Source organism: Giraffa tippelskirchi, chromosome 8 (genome assembly GCF_054371585.1).
Source record: "Giraffa tippelskirchi isolate mGirTip1 chromosome 8, T2T-mGirTip1v1.2.pri, whole genome shotgun sequence".
Taxonomy (NCBI): domain Eukaryota; kingdom Metazoa; phylum Chordata; class Mammalia; order Artiodactyla; family Giraffidae; genus Giraffa; species Giraffa tippelskirchi.
The window spans coordinates 96,115,591-96,139,992 of NC_137282.1; the positions used below are offsets into that span (position 1 = coordinate 96,115,591).

Here is a 24,402-nt window from a genome sequence, read left to right on the forward strand (position 1 = left end):
TTAAATACACCAACCCAGAGTCCAAGGGATGGGCCCTGGAAGGCAGGACCTGAGGAGAGCGTTGTAGGTAGCTCTGCCCCAGCAGACTTAGGTAAGGCAAGAGGACTGTGGTTGGAGGGGCCTTAGTGAGGGAACGCTGAGGAACTTTTGACAGTGTCCCATGAGAGTGTCACTATTTTGACAGTTGCTGTCTTAGGTTATTTCCCGAGAAGCAGACCATGAAATGCGAGTTCCTGTGAAAGTAAGTGATTTATCAAAAAGTGCATCAAAGAATCTGGTAAGAGGGTGGGGGAAACCTGACTGGGAAGGAGAAGGGAAGGGACTATGAGATTTCAGGCACAGTCCCAGTCTCAGGCTAATCCCATCGGGGGCTCTAGAATATAAATTACCTCTCAGAGTTTGTCTGCTTCACAGCAAGGAGGCTAGGCTTTCATTATTCTGTTCCACTCAGTCACTGGCTTTCAGAGAAATGTGCTGGTTTAGTCCCTCAGTCGTGTCCAACTCTTGCGACCCCATGGACTGAATGTATGTAGCCCACCAGGCTCCTCTGTCCGTGGGATTTTCCAGGCAAGACTACTGGAGTGGTTTGCCATTTCCTTCTCCAGGGGATCTTCCCAACCCAGGGATCAAACCCGGGTTTTCTGCAGTGCAGGCAGATTCTTTACAACTGAGCTATCAGGGGAGCCCCACTCAGGGAAATGGGGAAGATATAAACTCCCAGGCTCCCAGGCACACCCACTTCTCTACCCCTATAGGTGAAGAGGCTACAGCCCAAAGGGGCTCCTCAAAGGAAAGGTGTAAACCACCCAGTCCACCACCCCTGGAAGAGTCAGAGGTCACAAGGTGAGTGTGGAGGAGCAGCAGAAGCGCAAGGCTAGGAGTTGGTGGGAGGCAGACAACACCCCTGGGAACATCTGAGCCACAGTCAGGCCCCAGCTGGAGAAGGGAAGATGTTTGCATTGGTAACAGAGACTGATGTTTTGATTCTATATTAGTCCAGACTTTTTAGTGAAAGTGAAGCCATCTGTTAACACCAGAAAGTGACTAGAAAAATTAATGATCTACCAGAGAATTCATCTGTGGGAAGGCAAGAAAATAGGAGAGTAAATTTCAGGAGCCAGGGAACAAGCAGAAATAAACTTACTGCTTATACCCTATGAACTCTACATCATTCAACAAACTGCTTACAAACACATGCTAGCCACCCCATAAATATGCTTATATTCACATTGACGATCTCAGTAAAGACATGCAACAAATCAGTAATAACAGCAGTTGCCCCTGGGGAAGGAGGTGACTTTGGGGCAGAAGAGTGAGGGAAGACTCAATTTATGCCTTTGAATTCTGAATATAAACATATATTTTTACAAAATAAAATCACTTCCATTTAAAATCTTTTAACGAGTATGGAAAATAAAGCAAATAGAAAATTAAATAGGAAGGTAAGCTGGAGTCAAGCAAGAGTTAGTCTACAAAACATATAAGATAAATCTTATCAAGTTGCTGTGGAACAGAAGATAAACCTGGCTCTGGGTTCTTGGCTACCAAAGTGAAGAAAGTAACACCACTACTCCCAGCATCTATCAGATGAAAACAAACCACTTGCTCAAGAAAAACAAAACTATTCCTAGAACTAAGATTATAATTAAATTTCTCCTGTAGGTCCTCTCTTTAGGATCCTAAAAGGGAATGAACAAATTTTCACTAACCTCACTACTACAAACACAAGAACAAAATTAATAGACTTGCTAATCTCATGATATTTGTTAGTATTAGTAACAAGAGCAGAAAGTGACATTGACCAGGATTATTATCAGCTTCATAGGTGAAGTAATGAAATTACAGCAATTATTTGGGTTTAGTAGGAGAGATGCGAAGAAAATTAAGGTGGCTACAGCACTGAGTCATTAGGTTGCTGTTGCTTGAAATTCACTTAATCTTCCGAGTCAGATGCAACCATCTATGCACCGAGGATTAAATTTCACCATTGTTTGTCTTCAGATAATGTTTTGTGGCTTATTCAGTATGTAATAAATGAATGGTATGAATGCAACACATGAATGGTGCAGAATTTTCTCCTTTTTTCAGTGCAACCCAAAGTAAATGTGAATCACCATTATACAACCTATTAGAGTGGATGAAATAAGAAAGACTGACCATACCAAGTGTTGGCAAGGTTGTGGAGCAACTAGAACTCTCATACCCTGCTAGTGAGAATGTAAAGTGGTGCAACCACTTCGGAAATTAGTTCGACCTTTTCCTTAAAAGCTATACATACACTTATTTATGATCTAGCCATTCCTAAGTATTTTGCCTAAGAGAAAAGGAAAACTGATCATACAAGACTTGTACACAAATAGTAGCAGCTTTATCTGTAATAGCCAAAAACAGGGAGGAATGCAAATGTCAAAACAACAGCTGAATGGATAAACAAATTGCAGTAGAGCCACAAGAGAGTCCTATTTAACAATAAGAAGAAATGAACTATTGACACAGGCAACATCGGTGGTTAGGTGGTTCTTATGTGGAAGGCACTTTACGCTGTTTCATTTTAGCCTCACAGGCACTCTGCAAGATAAATACTACTCTCTTTCTAGAGCTGAGAAAATGGAAGCTTAGAGAAGGGAAGCAGTTCAGTGGGGTCACTCAGCTGGTGAGTGGCCAGAAGCTGCACACAGACCAAGCCAGCCTGATGGAAAGTCCTCATACACACTTTGCTCAACAGGAAGTGCTTTGGGTTCCTTGGACCCAGGAGGCTCTTTGAGACGGGGCAGTACCATCCAGGAGATGACCTCCTAAAACAAGAAGGGGTCCAGAGAAGGAAAAACAATTTTTTTTTCAGATGATACCCAGGTGACTCACCCTTTCTTGTCACTCTGCTCCAAATTTTCATGTCTTAATCTTGATATGTCAGATCTAGGAACCCATTGGAGTGCTCCCCAGGGAGGCTGCCCTTCTGTCTCAAGGCACAGGTCTGTACAAGCAGCAGCTCCACCTGGGCACCTATTACCAGAGCAAGCTGCAATTTGATATTCTCTTACTGTTTACTTCTGCCTTAATTACAGGGTGGGGGAAAAGAGCGCCTAAGGTTTGCCAAAAACTTGGGTGATTTTTTCAAGTTCCTTCCTTTCTTTCTAGTTGTTCAAGTCTGTTGGGAAAGGCAAGAAGCACGCTTTTGGAACTGAACTTGCTGATGAGTTGCCAGAGTTTAGAGATCTCTGCAAAGGTCGTTGTTTTCTGTAAAGGTCATTGTCTTTTCATGAAAACCCCGGCAAAGCATGCCAATGCAGGAAAGCCACCAGCTTGCCAAAGGTTCAGTGTCCCAGTCACCTGCTCTTCCTGCCCTAGGAAGGATGTGGATGATCTCTGGAGTAAAGGCATCAGATCAGTTTTGTTCCTTTCTTGCTCTTAAATCAGCTGCAAAATGCACAAACAAAGCACACACAGGACTATTCTCAGAACCCTGTGCCACTGCCTCGTTAAACCCCAGCAGCTGCTGGGTGTTGCACAGAGCACGATAAGCAATATGACATCCGTGGCCATTCACATCCTGAGCCTGGATCATTGTGCTCTCAACGGAATTTCTGAGGTTTCAAGCCCCAAAGAATATTCCACCAGTGAAAACACGGACAGGCGGGTGAGGTCCAGGCAGGGGGTCCTGGGTGGGGTGGGGGGGTGCACAGCTGAAGTGGCCGGAAGAATCAAGCAACCCAATCACGAGTTACTTGCTCTTCGGAAAAGCGACTCTGCTAACAAGAGAATTAGGGCAGGATGATTTTGGCAAGCCACGTGTTGTGTTAGCTGCACAAACTTTTTTTTCCTCTTCGGCAGCGTCTTAATAATTGGGTGGGAGCTTCTTTCCACATTTCGTGAAGAGGCAATTCCTGTCAGATGTTTTTCAGAGGGGTTTCCACCTTATGTTTGCCAAGCACACACAATTCCAGATGCAACTCTGAGTCTACTCAGTTTGAGAAGATTAGAGTTCGCAGGCATTGGCAGGGTTTTTACTTTCCTGCTGGCCTCATAGTTTCTCACATAAAGTGAACTTTTACTCTATCACTACAGCAAGTCTTAATGAAAACTATGAGGGAGAGGAAAGGATCCAGAGAGTCACAGGGGAAATTGGCACCTCACTGGAAGCTGCCAGACCATGTGAGAATGTCCTAATGGAAGACATTTCCCTTCCCCCAGTAGGTGCCTCTATTTCACCTCCTTATGGGCAGATACTAACTTCCATTCCCATATGGGGCTTGTTGGAGGAAATTATTTCAATTACTTCCCTTCCATCTTCCTGCCTGTTCCAATAACCTCTATGTCTCACTATTGTAACTGCAATAATCCAGGCAAGAGATAGTGGTGCTGGGACAGGTGGTAACAGTGGAGATGGCAGAAGGAGAAACTTTCTAGATATGAATAGAGAAAGTTGCTGGATTTGCTGATGGACAGGGTTGGCTGGATGCTCTCAGTCTTGAAACTTCTGGTAAAGGGATGGTCCCAGCAGTGAGTTCAGAGAGGTATAGGACTGTGCTGTGCGTGTTCAGTCATGTCCGACTCTTTGCAACCCCATGAACTGTAGCCTGCCAGGCTCCTCTGTCCACAGAATTTTCCAGGCAAGAATACTGGATTAGGTGTCATTTCCTACTCCAGGGGACCTTCCCGATCCAGGGATCAAACCTGTATCTCTGGCGTCTCCCACACTAGCAGGTGGATTCTTTACCACCGCATCACCTGGTCAGGTTCAGAGAGGTATAAACGCATCTCAAATTCTGGCACTTGGACAAGAAGCAAAAGTCTCATTTATTGAGTACCTGCTAAGTGCCAGGTGTGACCTTACATACTTTCACAGAGACTTCTTCCTCATAAGTCTTCACAGTAGTTTTGACTGTTTCCACCCCCATAGAACCTGTGTCTGACCCTAGAGGCTGTCACCCCGAGCCCCTTACAAGGGACAGCCCCAGGGATGTGCACAGCAGAGTGACTCCGTGAGGATCCATGGGCTCAGCAAGGGCAGGCGTCAGAGCGAGGGGCCCTGACACCCTCCCTGCTGCGCAGCTTTTCAGCAGAGCTCCAGGGTGGAGCTGCAAGACCTGGGTCTGACCCTGCACTGAGCTTCCTCAACGGGATGCAGGATACAACTGCTGGGGCTGCAGCTGCCAGAGGCAGGAAAGCCAATCAGGGAAAGTCAGGCAATCCCGTTGACCCTTCCAAACCCCAGATCCAGCTTTCCCATGCTGACAGAGAGGGCACCATTGGGGCACGGCTGGCAGCCCCTGTAGGCAAAGCCTCCCGAATTCAGAGTTTCCACATTTTGGTCTCCACACCCCGAAACTTTCAGCTAGCCATCCTGGAGGAGTTCCGAGGCTGCTGTTTTCAGGCCTGCGAGGGCTATTGGGAGGAAACAGGCCCACTCAACCCCAGTGCACCTGCACCGGGCCTAGTGTGTTTCTCCTCCGGTTGCCAGAGCAACAGAAACAACAGTGGCTGCCTAACCCCCCCTAACACCGCAGCCCAGGCCAACCCCGACCAATGGAAGGCAGACTTTGCATCTTGATTTCTCCTATGTTTCTTCCCCACATATCTAAAAGTACCATCTCTGAAACCAAGAACTTACTCAATCCTCACACTAAGCTGAAACTGTTCTCAAAGCTCGGCATTAAAAAAAAACACACACAAAAAAGACAATTGCCTGGAATCTGCCCCCTCCTGTATTTTGGATTTCTGGCTAGCCTCATAGATTAAGCCCCTAACTCACTCCCCACAAACAAGCTCTTCCTGGCATGTCTGGGTTTCTCTGAATCCCAGACACCAGGGATGGAGGGGGACGCCTGGATCCAGGCTTGAGGCAGAATATCCAACTGGGGGAGTGTACCCTGGAGGCTCCTCTTCGAATGACTGTGCAAGATGCTTTATTCCAAACCCACGTGAAGTGTGCAGTTTCCCAAGCTGCAGCCACAGCTGCAGACTACAGAGCTTGTACCCCAACATATGTGGGTCTGGCTACTGCCCTTACCAACAAACCCCGTCTCGTACCCCAGACCCATGGGTGTGTTTTTTTTCCCCCAGAAAATTTTTTTTTACAGAAATTTTTTTTCACAGAAAATTCCTCCTCACAAGTAGGTGCAGTCCTTTATGAGAGGATTAGTGTCTTCATTCTACAGGAGGACCCACTTCAAGAGGACAAATGAGTTACAATAATTTATGACACCAACTGACTTCTGTGAACGTGACTAGGAAATGGACAACTTGTCCTTCCTGTTAATTCACCGATGGACATAATAAGCCCAAGACACAGTTGCACAGAAGCAGAGAAATATGGCACCAGCCTCCAAGTCCAAGTGTACAAGGGGCACAACTGGCTTACATATGCTCTCCCGGCTGCAGCAAGAGAATGGAGACAGGATGCCAGGGTCCTCCGCCCAGCCCCGTTCTGTTAGCACCCACCCCAGGAAGTACCCTGGAGGGAGAGGGGGCAAAGCACCTCTGTGCTAGTTCTTGAGTTCTCTCTGAAATCCCACAGGTTAGATATAGCACTTCCTGCACGTTACAAATAAGAAAATCCAAGTTCAGAGAGGTCAGGTGACTTGCCTGAGCTCATAGAGCAGGCACATAGCAGGACCAGGACTTGAATCCATATTTCCTATTTCACATTTTTCTTCAGTGGCTTATTGAAAGACTTACATGGGGGCTCCTTTCCTTAATTATTCCGTGCAGTAAACCAGGGCATATATACCAAGCCCTATATTTTCAATCCTATTTTTAACTCTATCCAAAATGTACTCTGTACTTTAATAGATACTTGAATGGGTGAAAAAATAAGAACGAGCTTTCACTGAAAATCAAATTTTAGTTTCCATTCTGCTCACAGATTTTTCAGAGAGCATCTCCCAGGCACAAAGCACTTTAGATATTACAATGCCATACAATACATAGTTCCTCTACTCAGACTTGCAATCGGCTAGGAAGACATGGACCTAAGTAACTACCATACGACACAGACATGATTAGTATGTGCCCCAAGAACAGTGGCCTCAGAGTACTGGGAGGTCCAAGACATAACTGCTGTTTGACATAATCAAGGAAGGGTTCCTGGAGGACGTGACTTTGAAGCTGAGCCTTATCTGTCACGAGTTTCACAGACAGAGATTGAAGATTTTAGCTTTTAGAAAATATCAGACTGGGCTTCAGATCTTTCTAAGAAAAATAAGAATAATATTTCCAGTATCATTCTGTAACATGTCCTTGCAAGGAACATTTCCCAGATGAGAAATGGAAAGTGACAGTGTCCAGAGAAATGGAATCCAGCAGCTCAATTCATCTGACTCTATCCTAAGTCCATGTAGAAATGGGTGACAGATCTCCCCAGACATGGCAGCACCTTCTCTCCCCTCATTGTGGTTCCTGCCTCCCTGTGGCAGCCAGCAAAAACCTTAGCACTGTTGTGGCCAGGAATAGGGGTGGGCATCGTGTGTTCATCCCTATTTCTCATTCACCATTCAGAAATCAGCAGGATACTTATTTCCCAAGATAGAATAAGGCAGGTCTTATGCAAACTAGTGGTTCTAGGACCATTTGCATCAAGAATAAGGTTTTTCTTCCATCTTCTATACCAGCCTTGAAACTCTGACTCTTTTTCTTTCATTGCTCTCCTGTATCCATCTTTAATAGAGCAGATGATCACTGAATCCACAAAAACAGTGTGCTACACTGCAGGAAATCTCAGGGTTCTAACAAGCATGGGATGTGTCTGTCTTGTACTTAATTCTCCCTATCAGGAAAGCCTTTCTCCCTCTTTCCGTTCAACCTAGTTACCTCCTACCCAGTCCTTGAAACCCCACTCAAAGGGCACCTCTTCAGGGAAAACTTTTCCCCTTCACACATCTATATTGAGGTCAGACTTCCCTATTGTTGTTGTTTAGTCACTAGTTGTCTCCAACTCTTTTGCAACCCACCAGGCTCCTCTGTCCATAGGATTTCCCAGGCAAGAATACTGTAGTGGGTTGCCATTTCCTTCTCCTGGGGATCTTACCAACCCAGGGATCGAACCCATGTCTCCTGTATTGGCAGGCAGATTCTTTACTGCTGGGCCACCAGGGAAGCCCCTAGGCTTCCTACTACATACTCTCATTTTAATTCCTTCTAATTTTAATCCTTCCTAGTTTCCAGTTACATTAGTGTGAATCTCCTGTAGCAGATCTTAATCTCCATGAAGGCAGGTATAACCTAGGATCATCATCATATTTGATACAGGGAAGGTGCTCTGTCAATAACTGTGGACCAAACATCCTGATGTAGTGATAAGTAGAGTCAGACAGCACTTGGCTGGAATGCCAGCTCGAAAACTTACTATTTTGACAATTAATTATACTTCCCATATCTCAGCTTCCCCTTCTGCAAAATGAACATAACAATATCTATTTCACAAGGTTATGTTAAGAAAAATATAGATAAAAGCATCTAGCTGGCACTTTGTAAGTGATCACTCAGTAATATTTATTTCTTTACCTCTCCTGTCACCTAGCCAGCTCACCAGGGCTCCCAGGCATCTTTGACCTTGACCTTCGGCCCACACAAACCTTCCTTCATAAACCCCAAAGTCCACCCTAGAATTCAGATTAAATGTGAATTTAATTCACACTCAGATTTCGGATTAAATCTGAATTCAGATTGAAAATGCTCTCTGGGGCTATCTGAAGCTGAGTGGTGAGTTTCCACTCATCCCCTGTGTCTATCAGGATTATAAGCCACAAGCAGCAGAAACCAACTTATTCATTTAAGCAGAAAAGCTATAAAAAGCAAATGGGAAGCTCAGAATTCCTAGGATAGTGTGGAATCAAGCTCAAACTCTCTACCAAGAACAATGCTCCGAGTTGGGCCACAGGGCTGTGAGATGCTACTGCTACCCACACAGGGCATGGACCCTGTAATGGGTACTCTGTACATAGCCAGCACTTGACATTGGCTATGGAATCACAGTGCCTGTTGCCTCTGGAAACTAAACTTTCTGTCACCACTGTCCATCCTCATCAGAATGGGGTCCACCAGGCACCTCTTTTTGCTCTGAGTGAAACACTAGGACAGGCACTTCTGATCAGGGGAGCCCATGCCAACATGTCAGGAACCTAATGGAAAAACAGGCTAAGAAAAACATGGCACATCCTTTTCAGCTTCTCTATGTGAGAAGGTTCTGCCTTGTCAAGTCAGAATCCCCTAAAAGGACAAGGGCTCAATCACTGGGCATTAAAATAATAATAACACCTGCCTGGAATCTGGTCCCCTCCTGTATTCTGGATTTCTCCATACCCTACCCTGGCTAGCCTCATGGAGTAAGCCCCCTAACTAACTGCACCCCACAAACAAGCATTTTCTAGTCGACTCCATCCTGCCCCATATCCCTGTACACCTAAAACATTTCCATTTTTTTTAATATGCTTCCTCACCCATTTATATCAATTCTCCCTCTCCAAAGTCACAGGTCCAGCATTCTTCATGCATGGAACTGACAGAGAATTCACTCCCCAGCTCAACTCATCTTTATTTTGAAAGTTTATTTTAGTTGCTCTTAGCCTATGGAGAATAAGAGCAGTTCCATGTTTACACAGTATTTTAGGCAAGAGTTTCTCCTCTCATGTGGTCACCTATGGCAATGTCTGAAACAGCCAGTCTCGGTGAACATTCTGCTCTTAATGTGGTCCCCAAAATAGTATTCTTTGGGCAAATGAATTTGAGGAAAGTTCCCCTGTGAAAGTCACAAGGCACAGTGGCCAATTATAGGCTCTGAGAAGTCATGAGATAATGAAATCTGTTGAACTTTTCAACCCAACACTTTTGAAGCTTATTTGACTACAAACCACTGCCACATTTTATTGTGGCTCTCACAACACCTCTTGACATGCATACCATGCTGCAACACAGATTCCTTGAGATCTACTCAGAAGATTCTGAAAATTTCCTTTTTGCTGTCTGTCCTGCCTCCCTCAAGAAGTTATCACCAAGTAAGTGAATCTTGACTGAGCCTAAGATCATGGCAGCTAGTCCCATCACTTCACGGCAAATAGATGGGGAAAAGTGGAAGCAGTGACAGATTTTGTTTTCTTGGACTCCAAAATCACTGTGAACAGTGACTGCAGCCATGAAATTAAAAGGTGCTTGCTCCTTGGAAGGAAAGTTATGACCAAGCTAGACAGCATATTAAAAAGCAGAGATACCACTTCGCTGGCAAAGGTCCATATTAGTCAAAGCTACGGTTTTTCCAGTAGTCATGTATGGATGTGAGAGTTGTACCATAAAGAAGGCTGAGCACCAAAGAATTAATGTTTTTGAATTGTGTGGGAGAAGACTCTTGAGAGACCCTTGGACAGCAAGGAGATCAAAGAAAGCAATCCTAAAGAAAATCAACTCTGAATATGCATTGGAAGGACTGATGCTGAAGCTCCAGTACTTTGGCCACCTGATGCGAAGAGCAAACTCGTTGGAAAAGATCCTGATGCTGGGAAAGATTGAGGCAGGAGGAGAAGGGGGCAACAGGGAATGATGCCAACAGGCTGTATGGCATCACCAAATCAATGGACAAAAATTTGAGAAAACTCTGGGAGATAGTGGAGGACAGAGGAACCTGGTGTGCTGCAGTCATCTGATCACAAAGAGTCGAATACAACTTAGCAACTGAACAACAACAGAGAAGAGAAACATGGATGATGCAGGGAGGCATAAGACTTGCTGCTGCAAGTGTAGTCCATGGACCAGCAGTACCAGCATTACCTGAGAGGTCTGGGAAATGGAGGCTCTCAGGTCCCACCCCAGACCCAGGAAAACAGAATCTGCAGTTAAACAAGATCCCTAGGTGATTCGTTTGCACAGGAAAGTCTGAGTGATGCTGACATAGATAACTTCCACACCTGCAAGCTCCAATTCCAAGTAATGAACATTTAAGAAATTCAATTACCAGCCAAATTCCCTCACTAGATAAATGGTGTCTATACCTCTAGGGGATCTGGTTCCTTCCTTTAGCATTTTACAGAGCTCAGCATTCTTTCACAGGGATTGCCTACACCCTTTGGGATTCCGGGACTTTAAGGAAACCTTAACATTTTGTGGTTTGGCCACAGAGAAACTGAGCTGCCTTCTATGATCTTCTTTAAAATATCCTGTGGGAGGCCCTGGCCCCTGGCACTGAGGGATGTGCCATCCACACCACTGTCTGCCAAAAGGTGCTATTGTAGCTAGCTGCACACCACGTGACATTTAGAAATCCAGCTCTGCAGAGCACAAAGGGAATTCTAGAAAGGCACTTCATTCATTTTCTGCAAAAACTAGGGTCTCTCAACCACCAGTAGATGTATTAAGTAAGATATGGTGGATATTTTTTTAAATGTAAACTATAAACAGAACCAGTTTTGGCATCTGGAGCTTAGCCGGCCTGGCACCTCATTCACCTGCCTTAAATTACAAAACATCTTACTATTTCCCATAAAGCCCTGCTTTCCTGAGCAGGATTTCAAGGGATTTACCGTAACGCAGACCTGGGTTCAAATACGGGCTCTGCCACTTACCAGTTCAGTGGCCCAAGCATTTTGCTTTACCTCTCTCAGCTGTGACTTCCTCCCTAGAAAATGGAGCCATGAGGACCAGTTTCACGAAACTGTTGTAATAAGGACTCCATCAGGTAGTGTGGGGAGCACCAGCGCAGTGGCTCCCTTGTGTCAAGGGCTCCAACCTCATTCCACATTGGACCCCCACATGCCCTTTCTCCAAGCCCACTCACAAGTCTCAACTCAAAACCTCTCTGCCTGCCACAGTCCTCCAGCCTGACGGGACCACCCTCCTAACCCCACAAGCTGTGGGAATAACAGCATGGATCTTCCCTCACTCCCCAACTACCCCTCCCACTTACCACAGACCACAAACTCTACAGGCTTCCTAGAGATTTAGCAAATTTCATTCCCCACCTTCCCAACACCCCTCTGGGGATTCTCTGACCTGTGAAGGGCTTGGGGAAAGAGGCAGAGGGAGCTTGGGAGGAAATGGGAGAGGAAGGGCTGGAGGATTCCTTTTTCCAGAAATCTACAATCTGGAGTCTATTTCCACTGCTTCTGAGGATAAGGAAGCAAAAGGAAAATTTGGCATGCTTTTTTTAAGTCATGGGGATAACCTTTCTTCTATTTAAACTTTTAACTGTAGAAGTTGATTCTAGTAACCAATTCTCACACACAGATACAGATTCTATCTTTGGGGGGCGGGTGATATTATGATATATAATAAATATATATTTGACCTTCTTCCACTATTTCCAGCACTGAATTCCTAAAACCCTTGAAATCTCCTAAGTGATGAGAGCTATAATGTGGTCTTTTGATATGTTACTGCGGTGACTCAGTAAGGACCTCACCTAAGGATGGGAGTTGGCTGCCAAGAGGATCAATCAAGTGATTAGAGGGTTGAAACTTTCAGCTCTACCCTCCTTGACCTCCAGGGAGGGGAGAGGGACTGGGGATAGAGTTCAATCAATGGCTAATAAATTAATAAAATCAATGGCTAATGATGTAATCAATCATGCCTATGAAATAAAGCCTCCATAAAAACCCAAAAGGACATTGTTCAGAAAGCTTCTAGACATGTGAACACATAGAGAACCCTACCTTCACCTCCCACCCTCTGACAGACACACTCTCGTTGGAAATTGGAATCATTTTAGGGGGGATAAAGGGGAGAAGGCAATGGCACCCCACTCCAGTACTCTTGCCTGGAAAATCCCATGGACAGAAGAGCCTGGTAGGCTGCAGTCCATGGGGTCTCGAAGAGTCGGACACAACTGAGCGACTTCACTTTCACTTTTCACTTTCATGCATTGGAGAAGGAAATGGCAACCCACTCCAGTGTTCTTGCCTGGAGAATCCCAGGGACGGCGGAGCCTGGTGGGCTTCCGTCTATGGGGTCGCACAGAGTCGGACACGACTGAAGCGACGCAGCAGCAGCAAAGAAAAATTATTGTAAGTCACTCACTCATCCTTTACAGAGAAGAGACAGAGGAATGACTCCAAGTGACATGTGGAGTGAGATGGGAGAAGGCCATAGGCCACCGACTAATATTTGTTCTAGATCTACTTGAGGGCTAATTGTCAGTACCAAGGGAATGCTATTGCTAGTCATCCCAGACACGAGTGTTTCCCAGAAAGATAACTTGTTCTGTGGACCAAGAGAATGCACATTAGCAATACTAAAAAAGTGGAGATGACTGATGTTGCTAAATAGCAAGTCAAATGCTTAAATGCATTAAGCAGAAAAATGCATAATAAGACTTTTTTCTGAAATATGCTATACCAATAACTATATTTTAAATAGTTAACAAAATGATTTTTTAAATTCAGCAGTTCTAGGTTTCTTAAAGTACTTGAAGGAGGCCCACTTCCTACATCGAAGGCTCAGGATGGACCCCCAAAGGACTTAATGTAGGTCCCAGACAAGGGATCTATCCATAGCTGCATCTCATGGAGTGACTCAAAGTGTGGCCCATGGACCAGAAAGACTGGCATCACTGGAGCTTATTAGAAATGCAGTCTCATCACAGACACAGAATACAAATTTATGGTTACCAAAGAGGATGGTGGGGTGTGGGGTGGAGAGAAATTAGGAGTTTGGAATTAACACATACACATGACTATATATAAAATAGGTAAACAACAAGGACCTACCATATAGCAAAGGAAAACTCAATAACTTGTAATAACCAATAACAGATAAATATTTTGAAAAAGAATATATATGTATAACTGATTCACTTTGCTGCACATTTGAAACTAACACAATGCTCTAAATTAACTATGCTCCAATTAAAAAAAGAAAAAGAAATGCAGCGCCTCAGACCCCACCTCAGAATCAGAATCCACATTTTAACAAGACCTGCAGGGATTCAGGTGCTTATTGCAGTTTGAGAAGGGTTGTTTTAGAACATCAGAAACTTAAGGAATTATCACAGAGGTTATCCTCTGAGGGATAGTCAGAGAAAGGCAGATTCATTCTGTCATAGCCATAAAACAACTATAAGAGATAGTGCTTTTTTGTGGTATTACTCAGCATGGCAGGAGTATGGCACTTTTTCAGAGACACCCTGACACATTCCTACTTTGATAAGTTAACAGTCCCAATTTAGAGGTAGATTCTTGAGGCAAGAACAGTCAACCTACATGCCAATATACCCATGGATCCACATGTCCCTTTCAAGAAGCCTACAACAGTGTTCTATGGTTCACAAGTCTCATGAGGTAAACTTGTTCTTTACAGGCACACTCACTTAACCTTCAACCATCAACCATATCATAAAATTGATGTGCCAGAAAATACAATAACAGATTGTGCAACATCAGTGAAATGGAATCATAGGATGAAAGAGGAGGACAGAAATGGAAGGGGTATTTTACAACTTCTGTAGGAATCAGGACCAGTAGGATGTGTGGCATTTTAGGCTTGAGGCAGGGATGAAAAAAAGTGGAAAGGGGTCAAGAACAAAATTGTCCTAACTGGCCTCTGGCTTTTATTGAATAAATTCAAATGTGTTCTTAAGGCCCTTTGACTTTCTGACAACTTACGATTAGAGTGTTTGATGAAGCAGTTTAGACTGAGCAGAAGAATGTCTATACCGGAACATTTTTATCAGATTTTTAAAAATGCACCCAAAGCTTGTGTGTAACATATAAAAATAGGCATATTTATTTATAATGTTGAAAGCAGACCAACTCAATCTGTGTCACCAACAGCCTGCCTCCAACTGCCTCCTTCTTTACCCCCATTTTGCCATTTTGAGAACTGCTAGAAAAATTACAACAGTGCATTAGCAGGGTTCCACTTCCAAATTCTGCAGTGAGAGAGAGCTAAATGTCACAGAAAAATGGTAAAAGACTGAAAATTCCCTTTTAGAAAGGCTGATGGAAGAGTTCATTTACATAGGAAAAAGAAGTTGAAGGCATAAAAAAGAAAGCTCTCTCAGTGGTACTTATCCAGATTTTATCTTCTATCTGCACTCATATATCTTCCACTTTAAAATCCTCTCCCCAAATTTTCAGAATAAAATTTAATTCTTCTGCAATTCTGTCTCATCCCCACTGGAAGAAAAAGCGGGCTTCTAGAGCAACAGCCCTGAAAGGCCCCTGACTTGGATAAGAGGAAATACACAATGTATAGTAACCTCTACCATTTGTATGGCCCTTCCCCTTTATGAAGTCCTCTAACATACATCATCTCAATCCTCTGAAGAGGTATGAATTGTGTTTAATTAAAGCCTGGGTGATGGAAGTGAATAGGAAGTTATTTTGAGGTTGTTCACACATCTTCAGCTCCTCTTATCAAGCTTTCAGAGTTCTATTCTAAACAGTTAGGGGGTGGTAGGAGGCAATTATGTCTCTTCTCTAGCAGCTGCCAGAGATTACTCCCGTCAGAGTAATTATCACCAAATAATTGTTCCCTTTCTTTCTTGCTGATGAGGCAGAATGGGAACACAGACTCAAATGAAATAGATTTTATACTTTCTGAATACTAGTTGAATAGCTCAGGTCAGCGGACACCCACTGAAGGATTTCCACGTTGTGCCTTACAGAAAATTTAAATTCATCTCAGACAAAAGGAAAAACCATCATATGTCACCTACATGAAGTTAACCAGTTTTCCTAAAGTTGAGAGACTGTGGTTTCAGATGGGAAAAAATGCCCATTTTAGCTTAAAATAGATTTCCTCTGCTGAAGATGATTTCGGAAGATGGTAACAAGAGTAGCATTTTCTTACTCTGAACTTTCGGACAAGTACCTGGTTTACCCCTGTAGTGGTATTTGTGAAAAGACAGCGCTGACAACCCAACCCACTTTCTGCCTTTATGACATTCACAGGGAGATTTATTAAAATTGTTTACTTGGCCGGGCTCTGGAACAGTCACGAAGTCCAAATTCTTTAATGGAGTCCTCAAAGTTGTCACAGGACTGAAGATAAGATAGGCTGTGATGTAAGTGGACAGTTCTGCAAAGTTGGCAGCATTACTTTCAGGCTCCCATCTACCCCAGAATGCCCTAGACAACTGTGCAATGAACGTTTCATACAAACAAATATTTATGGGAAATTCAGTACAAATTGATGGACCAGAACAAAGCTGAATAGATTATCATCAGAATCTTTACAGTCTGTGATATAAAGGTGAGAAGGTGGCCATCTCTTTATTCTCTCGTCAAAGGTCTTGATCCTCCGTTGTTGTTGTTCAGTTGCTAACTCATGTCCGACTCTGCAACCCCATGGACTGCAGCACGCCAGGCTTCCCTGTCCTTCACCATCTCCTGAAGTTTGCTCAAACTCATGTCCATGGAGTCGGTGAGCCATCCAATCATCTCATCCTCTGTCACCCCCTTCTTCTCCTGCCAATCTCACTCAATAAACCTGCATTATTATTGCCTAATGTGTACCAGACAATGTGGTAGGAGCTAGAGCAGGGAGGAGCCTGGGGGAACCAAGATAAGCTCTCTGCCCTCAGTGGGTTCACTGTGCTGTTCCTCATTCTTTTCTGAAGAAGGCAGAATGGCAATAAGACTTCTGAATTAGCAGTCACAAGATCAGAGTTTGAGACGTGGCTCCACCACTTGCTAGCTATTGACCTCTCCTTGCTTCAGTTTCTTCATCTGTAAATTAATGGTAATGATACTCTGGCAACCTACCTCACAGAATTGTTGTGAAGACCAAATGAAATTAAATAGGAAAAATAACTGCAAAGTATGATGAAAATGTGAGCATTATTATAATCATGGGTCACAGTGAAAGAGCTATTAGATTCCTAAAAACAATGCTACCTCCAACATGAACAAAAACAACCACTCCCAGCAACTCCCATTTTCTAAATCCCCTAAAATCAGCACATAGGAAAAGCCAAGTCTGCTTTCCTTTAAAAGCCAGGGTGTATCATAAGTATTTGGGTGACTCTAGTGCCAAGAGCACAGTAGGTGCTCAAATATATTGACAAAACAAAATTGCTATGTGGTTCCACAGTTAAAATAGACAAAACAGAACCAAAGAGGCCACTCTGGCCACTACTGGTAGGAAAATGGGGCTCAGAATCATACATCTTAATGGTCATAATTGATCAACTTGTCTTCTTATATAATTATGCAACTATGTCAGTAGTAATAGTAAATTCAAAACTGTTTTCTGTAGACCAACTATAAGCCAAAGGGTTCCTCCCCCTTGTCTCCCAGCATAACAAGACTCCTTGCTAAGAGCTTTGAATGTTGCTTATGTTTCACCAAGATTGTAAAATCATAGTCAGTAGCCTATAAAAAGGGTCTGAAAAAAGTATAGAACCATGACTTCTTAGATAACAGGAAGCCAGCTTCATAGGTATAAAGTTTAAGGAGGAAAAGGATTCAGAGTCTAGATTGGGTAGGACCCAGCACAAAGACTCAAGACACACATCAACTTCTGGGGCTTTGATTTCCAAAATGATGACAATGGGTGGAGCTGTAGTTAGGGTTCCATTTTTGAGCCTTATGCAAATAGCTTAAATCTGCTCATCTACATTTTCCAAATCTGAAGGCAGGAGGAGAAGGGGACGACAGAGGATGAGATGGTTGGATGCCATCACCAACTCAATGGACATGAGTTTGAGCAAGCTCCAGGAGTTGGTGATGGACAGGGAAGACTGGAGTGCTACAGTCTATGGGGTCACAAAGAGTCAGACGTGACTGAGCAACTGAACTAAACTGAACTGAAAACATATATAACATCTTCTTCAGTATACCACAAACACAACAAAAACAACAAATATCCCTGAGGCCCATGAAAAGTGAATGGGAAAGGGAATTTTTAAAAGTAATACTTATTCACTTAAGCCAGTGCAGAAACTGACAGGGAAAAGTTTGGGGAACAAAGTTGGGAAAAAGTATAAGAACTTGGTTTGGGGCAGCAGGAAGCTGGCCTAGAATAAAATTCCCTGCATGTAACTGTGAAACATATACCTCTAGTTAGGGGACTGAGCACAGAATAGACCAAGGATTCTTTATATGGACTTGACAGAAGCAAAAGATATTAAGAAGAGGTGGCAAGAATACACAAAAGAACTATACAAAAAAGGTCTTAATGACCCAGATAACCATAATGGTATGATCATTCACCTAGAGCCAGACATCCTGGAGTACAAAGTCAAGTAAGCCTTAGGAAGCATCACTACGAACAAAGCTAGTGGAAGTGATGGAATTCCAGCTGAGTTATTTCAAATCCTAAAAGATGATGCTGTGAAAGTGCTGCACTCAATATGCCAGCAAATTTGGAAAACTCATCAGTGGCCATAGGACTGGAAAAGGTCAGTTTTCATTCCAATCCCAAAGAAAGGCAATGCCAAAGAATGTACAAACTACTGCACAATTGTACTCATCTCACATACTAGCAAAGTAATTCTCAAAATTCTCCAAAGGAGGCTTTAGCAGTACATGAACCTAGAGCTTCCAGATGTTCAAGCTAAATTTAGAAAAGGCAGAGGAACCAGAGATCAAATTGTCAACATCCACTGGATCACAGAAAAAGCAAGAGAGTTCCAGAAAAACATCTACTTCCACTTCATTGCCTACACTAAAGCCTTTGACTGTGTGGATCACAATAAACTTTGGAAAATTCTTCAAGAGATGGGAAAATGAGACCACCTTATCTGTCTCCTGAGAAATCTGTATAAAGGTCAACAAGCAACAGTTATAACCAGATATGGAACAATGGACTGATTCAAATTGGGAAAGGAGTACATCACCCTGCTTATTTAACTTATATGAGGAGTACATCATGTGAAATGCCAGGATAGATGAAGCACAAGCTAGAATCAAGATTGCTGGGAGAAACATCAATAACCTCAGATATGCAGATGACACCACCCTTATGGCAGAAAGCAAAGAGTAACTAAAGAGCCTCCTGACAAAAGAGAAAGAGGAGAGTGAAAAAGCTGGCTTAAAGCTCAACATTCAGAAAACAAAGATCATGGCATCTGGTCCCATCAGTTCATGGCAAACAGATGGGGAAACAGTGGAAATAGTGACAGACTTTATTTTCTTGGGCTCCAAAATCACTTCAGATGGTGACTGCAGCCACAAAATTAAAAGATACTTGCTCCTTAGAAGTAAAGTTATGACCAACCTAGACAGCATATTAAAAAGCAGAGACACTACTTTGCCAACAAAGGTCTGTATAGTCAAAGCTATGGATTTTTCCAGTATTCATGTATGGATGTGAGAGTTGGACCATAAAGAAAGCTTAGCATGGAAGAATTGATGCTTTTGAACTGTGGTGTTGGAGAAAACTCTTGAGAGTCCCTTGGACTGTAAGGATATCCAACCAGTCAGTCCTAAAGGAAATCAGTCCTGAATATTCTTTGGAAGGACTGATGTTGAAACTCCAATACTTTGGCCACCTGATGCAAAGAACTGACTCACTGGAAAAGATCCTGATGCTGGGAAAGATTGAAGGCAGGAGGAGAAGGGGACAACAAAGGATGAGATGGTTGTATGGCATCACCAACTCAATAGACATAAGTTTGAATAAGCTCCAGGAGAAGGTGATGGACAGGGAGACTTGGCATGCTGCAGTCTATGGGGTTGCAAAGAGTTGAACATGACTAAGTGACTGAACTGAACACCTTATAATAAGTCTGTGTACCCTCCTATGGTCAACAGTCCAGTTACATGTGTGAAAGAATCCACCATGTCCTGCCATCATAGCACTAAAATAGAGCATCTGAGAAGGACTTCCAAAGTGCAGAAACCCAGAGTATGGGTATGGGTCAGACAAAACAGGTGGTCCACACAGGCTTCTCACTTCCCTTGTTCAAACTCAGCTTACTTTTCCCCTCTACCACTCTCCACAGGACATATTTAAAAAGGAAAAATTATCTTGAAACCAAAGATGTTCACTTACACTTCAATGAAGTTGATTGTTTTTTGAGGGAACACAGTAAAAGAAACAGATACAGAGAAAGGAAAGGAAGCATATAAACAGAACTTGTATCAGACCCCAAACAGTTTCAAGTAGAAGGATTTTCAGAAATATTCTTACCTCCTCATCTCAACAGAGGCCAAAACAACTAAATGTGCTGAATAAAAGCTCTGGTCAAAGAATATGCCCGCATAGCCAGGCCTCTTCTGGCCATCCCTGAGTCCAGCCTCTGCAGACCCAATCATCTTATCTGGCGTCCCAGATCTACTCAGGATGGCTTGGCAACCCCTCGTTTTACAGGTGAAGGAAGAGGCATATGGTAAAGACTTGCCCAAGGCCCCAGATCTGGTGAATTAGAACCGAGATCTTCCAATCCCGTCCACCTGCTCTTGCATGCTCATGAATAATGTTTTGTTTTATTTTTGCCTTAGGAGGGACCTGGCTTCATTTTCCAAAGAAACCACCTCACCGATTACCAAACTGTCAAACCTAGAGGTGGGATTTGCCATTATTTTTCAAATCTGTGCACCGAAAGTGCACTTAACATAGTATCTTAAAACTGATTCCAGGAACAGATCTTGTAACCAAATAAAGTTTATTCATGAAGGAACACATATGCACACAGCAGATCCGTTGCATTCTGTCTGTTGGCCTTCTCCCTTCTCTTTATCACACGTCCCTGACTCTGGGATTGCGTCATGCCCAGTCATAAGACTAAGGATGTGTTAAGACGTTGTGTTGACAGATATGTAGAAGAACACTGGTTTCAGAGTTTGGCCCTATGTTTCAGTTGATACAAGTAACATACATATACTTTTACTAAGAAATAAATATAAAGCAGCCAAAACCAGACAAGTTCTAGATCACTGGGGCTTGAGACCCAAGCCTAAGATGGTGTTCCTATTTGGAATGCAGCCCAAGATCCTCTTCTACCCATTGTCCCCCACTCTCTTTTGTTGTTCAGTCGCTCAGTCGGGTCTGACTCTTTGCGACCCCATGGACTGCAGCATGCCAGGCTTCCCTGTCCATCACTAACTCCTGGAGCTTACTCAAACTCATGTCCATCAAGTCAGTGATGCCATCCAACCATCTCATCCTTTGTCATCCCCTTCTCCTCCTGCCTTCAATCCTTCCCAGCATCAGGATCTTTTCCAATCAGTCAGTTCTTTGCATCAGGTGGCCAAAGTATTGGAGCTTCAGGTTCGGCATCAGTCCTTCCAATGATTATTCATCTCCTCTAGGATTGACTGGTTTGATCTCTTTGAAGTCCAAGGGACTCTCAAATATGGATCAAGTGTCCTCACCAATCCAGGCTTTAATCCTCCTGTGGCACATGATCAGTGCCTCTTTCTCACTCATCTCCTGAATATTTCTGTGTTGTGAGTTTGGAAACCCTTTCTTCCACTACATCATGTTCCTCTCCTGGTCATTTGGTCTAAAACAGAGTGTGGTTCTATTCCTTAGTGAACTCCTCATGTACTGGTCTAAGCTTGAACTTCTACTTCTCTACTCTGAGCCCCTCTATGAGGCATCAACTCTATTTTCTGACCAGAAGTAGAATTTCACTCTCCCACTATTCAAAAGCTCCACAAAGCTTTAGATTCATTCACAGAATCCTGTTTTATGTATCTCTTTATTTTCCTGGGCTCCAAAATCACTGCAGATGGTGACTGTAACCATGAAATTAAAAGATGCTTGCTCCTTAGAAGGAAAGCTATGACAAGCCTATACAGCATGTTAAAAATAAAAAACACCACTTGACCAAGAAATGTCCATATAGTCAAAGCTACAGTTTTGCCAGTAGTCATGTATGAAGGAGAGAATTGGACCATAAAGAAGGCTGAGTGCAGAAGAATTAATGCTTTCAAACTGTGATGTTGGAGAAGACTCTTGAGAGTCCCCTGAACAGCAAGGAGATCACACCAGTCCATCCTAAAGGAAATTGTCCCTGAATATTCATTGGAAGGACTGATGCTGAAGCTGAATCTCCAATACTTGGGTCGCCTGATGTGAAGAACTGACTCATTGGAGAAAACCCTGATCCTGGGAAAGATTGAAGGCAAAGAAGAAGAAGGTGGCAAAAGGTGAGATAGTTAAACAGCAGCACCAACTCAATGGCCATGAATCTGAGCAAACTCTGGCACAGTGAAAGACAGGGGAGCCTGGCATACTGCAGGCCATGAAGTCGCAGAGAGAAGAACATGACTTAGTGACTGAACAACAACAAGAGATTATCATTAAATGAAGCAAGTCAGAAAAAGACAAATATCATATGATATCACTTGTATCTAGAATCTAAAACCACGATACAAATGAACTTATTTACAAAACAGAAACAGACTCCCAGAAAACAAACTCATGATGACCAAAAGGGGAAGGGAGGGGAGGGATAAATTAGGAATTTGGGATTAACATATACACACTAGTATATATAAAACAGATAAATAAGAAGTACCTACCTACTGCATAGCACAGGGAACTATATTCAGTTTCTTGTAATAACCTATAGTGGAAAAGAATCTGAATTAAAAAATATATAACTGAATCACTTTGCTGTATACCTGAAAAGTTTTAAACCAACTATGCTTCAATTAAAATAATACATTAAAAAAAAACCACTGTCGTATCAGCATTAAAACAAACAAATAGATCAAGGGAACAGAACAGGAAGCCCAGAAATAAACCCATGCCTGTATGGTCAACTAATTTATAAAAAGGAAACCAAAAATATACAATGGGAAATGACAGTCTCTTAAAAAAATAGTGTTGAGAAAACTGGATACCACACATAGAAGAACGAAACTGAGCCGCTATCTTACACTATACACAAAAGTTAACTCAAAATGGATTAAATATTTGAATGTAAGACCTGAAACCATAAAACCCCTAGAAGAAAACATAGGTGGTAAACTTCTTAACATCGGTCTAGGCAATAATTATTTTGGATTTGACACTCAAAACAAAGGCAGCAAAAGCAAAAATAAACAAATGGGACTATATCAAACCAAAAAGCTTCTGCACAGGAAAGGAAACCAACAAGAAGAAAAGGAGAAAATATTTGCAAATCACATATTTGATAAGGGGTTAATATCCAAAAATGTAAAGAACTAATACAATAGCAAAAGATCTGAATAGACATTTTTCCAAAGACATTCAGATGGCATACATGAAAAAATGCTCAGTATCACTAATCATTAGGGAAATGCAAATCAAAAACACAATGAGACATTACCTCACACCTGTTAGAATGACTATTATCAGAAAGACAAAAGAAGTGTTGGCTAGGATGTGGAGAAAAGGCAATTCTTGTCCTATAAGCGAGAATCTAAATTGGTGCGGCTGCTACAGAAAACAGTATGGAAAGTCCTCAAAAAAACTTAAAATGAGCTACAGTATGATCCAGCAATTTTATTCTGGGTATTTATCCAAAGAAAATAAAAGCACTAACTCAAAAAGATATATATACCCCCATGTTCATTGTAGAGTTATCAACAATAGCCAAGATATGGAAACAACCTAAGTGTCCATCAACAAATGAATGGATAAGGAAAATATGGAGTGTATGTGTGTGTATAAGAGTTGTTGAACTCCTGCCATTTGCAAACTCATAGATGGAATTCAAATGCATTATGTTAAGGGAAATAAGTGAGACAGAGTAAGACAAATACTGTATGCTATCACTTATATGTGGAATCTAAAAATAAAGGAAGTTCATGGATATAGAGCACAGGTTGGACCATACAGAAGCTCTATTTTTAGTTTTGGACATATATCAGAGAAAAACATAGTTGGAAAGGATACACGCACCCCAATTTTCATTGCAGCACTGTTTGCAACAGCCAAGACACGGAAGCAGCCTAAGTGTCCATCGACAGATGAATGAATAAAGATGTGGTACATATATATTGGGTTGGCCAAAAAGCCGGTTTGAGTTTTCAATAAGATTTTATGGAAAAGCTCAAATGAACTTTTTGGCCCACCTAATACAGTGAAATATTACTCAGCCATTAAAAAGAATGAAATAATGTCATTTGCAGCAACATGGACGGACCTAAAGATTATCATAATAAGTGAAGTAAGTCAGAGGAACACAAATATCATGTGATATGGCTTATACGGGGGATCTAAAAAAAATGCTACAAATGAACTTATTTACAAATTTAGGAAAAGCACTTATGGTTACCAGGAAGGAAGGGTAGGGGGAAAGATTTGGAGTTTGGGCTTTACACGTATAAGCTACTATATTTAAAATACAGCAGTGACCTACTGTATAGCACAAGGAACTCTGTTCAATATTTTGTAATAACCTAAACAGGAAAAATTCTGTGAAAACTGATACACATATATGTATAACTGAATCACTTTGCTGTACACCTGAAACTAACACAACATTGTTAATCAACTATGCTCCAATACAAAATAAAATATTTTAAAAAAAGAACAGATTGTGGTTGTCAGAGGTGAGGT

General features: G+C 42.5%; 1 protein-coding gene across 15 annotated transcripts in view; it reads right to left on the reverse strand.

Annotated features, from left to right (window-relative positions):
- The window catches only part of LOC145516574 (uncharacterized), a 291,214-nt gene that overhangs the window by 119,123 nt on the left and 147,689 nt on the right, over positions 1 to 24,402 (reverse strand). For 6 of the 15 annotated variants that reach the window (XR_014061501.1, XR_014061492.1, XR_014061504.1 and 3 more), the window contains one exon: positions 22,395 to 22,438. The exons of the other annotated variants lie outside the window; for them this stretch is intronic. The gene's annotated coding sequence lies outside the window, so the exon portion shown is untranslated. The remainder of the gene's footprint in view (positions 1 to 22,394; positions 22,439 to 24,402) is intronic. 15 annotated transcript variants of the gene reach the window in all.